Genomic DNA, 3020 nt, shown 5'->3' on the forward strand with positions numbered 1-3020 from the left:
CTAGACCAGTGTTTCCCAAACTTCTATAATTTTCGTAACGCTGAGTACCCCTCGTACTCATGAGAACGTAGAATTCGGCGCAGCTGAGCACGGTGCAGTGCATATCCCCACCGAACTCCGGTGCAACACGTACCCCCACCAAACTTCGCATACCCCTGGGGATACACGTACCGCACTTTGGGAAACACTGTTCTAGACAATCAGAAGCTAAGGTGTGTGTGTTTGTGGGTGGAAGGGAGAGGGAGAGAGGAATAGTATTGTGAAAGAGACACATCAGTTGGTTGTCTCCCTTGTGCCCCAGGGGTCATATGGCCCCTTGAATGGGAATCAAACTAGTGACCCTTCAGTGAGCAGGTCAAAACTTAACTACCAAGCAATACAGGCCAGACAGAAGCCAAGATTTTTAAAATAGGGCTGGGAATGGATAGATGACTTGGATCTTCATAATGAATTTGTTTAAGCCACCTCTTGGAAGCATTTGGACATTTCTGCTATCAACCTGGATGGCAGATGGACCTACATCATTAGGTATCTTAGAAGAGTACGTGGCTTCTAAAATACTTAATTTTGATTGCGGGGGGCCTGATACGGTGGGAACCAGACATGGCGGGGATCTCCCTTTTCCGCGTCCAGCATGGAAAGAGATGAACGAACCCGTTCTAAGTGGAGGAGGCCAGGGTTTGATGACCTTGCCTATTAATACTTAAGAGTATAATCAGGCAATATCTCTTCTTCCTGCCACCACCTCCACAAACTTCTTTGCAGCTGCACCTATAAAGTGGACCTCCTCAATTGGATTATTCCCAGTAGCGTACAAACAGCTCCAGTATCTTTAATCCTAAAAACAAACTTCTTTGACATTGCAAGCCTCATAAGTATTTGCCCCTTTTCTATGCTCCTCTTGTTAGCAAAACTAAAATTGTTATCTATTCTCTGTCTACTCATATTACATTTCACTGGGCCACTCCATTAAAGTAATTGGCTATATCAAGATGGTTTTCCCATTGCTAAGTATAGTAGATATTTTTCTGACTATTATAGTTTTAGCATTTGAAGTGATGAACAAAATGGTGTCCTGGAAATAATTTGTCTACCATTACACTAGACTTGTTTTTTTACTTTTTCACTGCTGCTGCCCAACATCCTTTGCTAATTCTTTCATATATATATATATATATTTTTTTTAGAGAGGAAGGGGGAGAGGGAAAGAATCAATGGTGAGAATCATTGATCAGCTGCCTCCTGCACACCCCCTACTGGGGATTGAGCTTGCAACTCGGGCATGTGCCCTTGACCAGAACTGAACCCAGGAGCTTTCAGTCCGCAGGCCAATGCTCTATCCACTGGGCAAAACCAGCTAGGGCCATTGCTAATTATTATTTTTTAACTGATTTAATAAAGGTTTATTTTTCAAAATATACAGCTGGTGAGATCTATTGTTCGTGCATCTTCTCCAGCAGCGGGGTAGCTTTCTGAGCCAGTTAGTGGGCCATTGGCTGGGCCTGGACTCAGAGATTCTCCTTGGGGAATCTTTGCCACTCAGTGGCCCCTCGGCAGGCAGGTCTTCCTGACTGGGCATTCAGCATTCACACCCTGGCACTTGGCTTATAGGACATGCTAAAGTCACACTTGCCTTAATCTCACAGATGTCTCCTGCGTCTGGCACAGGAATGCTCAGCATCTCAGGGCCTGGCCTGGGGCTCCATGGGTAGCCAGCTGGGCTGGGCTGCAGTCTTTTCAGACAGATTGTCCTCTCTGATGGTCTTTGCCCCAGTGTGCTGGTTCCAAATGCCGCATTGGTGCTGGGGTCCTCTGGAACCCCATAGAATCAGACAGATGGGAGGACATAGCAGGAGATGGTAGGTCATGTCTGTCATGGTTTTGTCATCTGTAAATGACATCTTGATGTACTGCACTACCCCACACTTGACTGAGCCTACCCAATCCCTGCTGCTAGGATTTGCTGTGAACTTGATTTCACAGAGGGACACTAGCCTATAGGGTTGGAAACTATTTCCAGGGTCACACTGTGGGTGTATGATCAAGCTGGCCTGGCTCCCAGTCTCTGATGGCCATCCCAGGGATCTGGACAGGAGTCTGGGACCTGGAGAGGAGAGAGGACAGCTTCTGGAGGCATCTCAGTGAGGGGGTAGGTTTAGTGATGATGCTCTCTTTGGATAGCCATCTGACCCTCTAGCACCATCTGCTGGCTGGAGCCAATCAGCACTAGTACTTCTTGGGGACTGGTCAAGACCGGACTGCGTGCATCCCCAACCCTGACCCTATTTTTGAGAGTGGCCAGCATGCTCTCAGACCACAGTGGGCACCCATGGATCCCCATAGACTCCTTCTGGAGGAGGGAGTGGAACAGAGGCTAGCCCATGCTCTTGTGGGAAACTTTGACTCATCTATGGTGAGTCAGACCTAGGTTCAATTCCCCACTGTGTGGCCTGGCGCAGGTTACATAATCCATTTCAGCCTCATGAGCAGGTCCCGCTCTGACAACCTTCCAGTCCAGCTGGGGCCCACAGTCCTCTGATGGTGATAGGTACAGATAGATATGGGCTTAAAAGTTTTCTCCTTTACCATTTACTAGTAGGTGTGGATGTCACTTCTGCCTAGAGGTTCCTTCCATAGCAGCTTCACAAGGATAGGCCCGTAGCCCACCAGGGGAGGCACTGCACTGGCTGACTGAGATAGAAGCGAAGAAGCTGATGAGTGTTCCTTCTGCAGCTTTGTCCAAGGCCTCAGTTGAACTCCTGGGCAATGGGCAGGTAAGTCCTCTCTGGGCCTCTGCAACAATCCCCACTTTCCCTCCCAACATCTTCCATGAGCCTTGTCTGTGAACTGTTGGGAAGCCATGTGAAGGAGAGACTCCAGGGCCTCAAAGTTCCTTCAGGAACTGACACCAACATCATGCTAAGCACATAACATACACTGTCACATTTTCACATCCTCCCTTTGAAATCTGTGTTATGACTTACGATACATGCAGTACACAATGTGATTATCGCTGGGTG

The sequence above is a fragment of the Pipistrellus hanaki genome (genome assembly GCF_964339955.1).
Source record: "Pipistrellus hanaki genome assembly, chromosome: 5".
In the NCBI taxonomy this organism is placed as follows: Eukaryota; Metazoa; Chordata; class Mammalia; order Chiroptera; family Vespertilionidae; genus Pipistrellus; species Pipistrellus hanaki.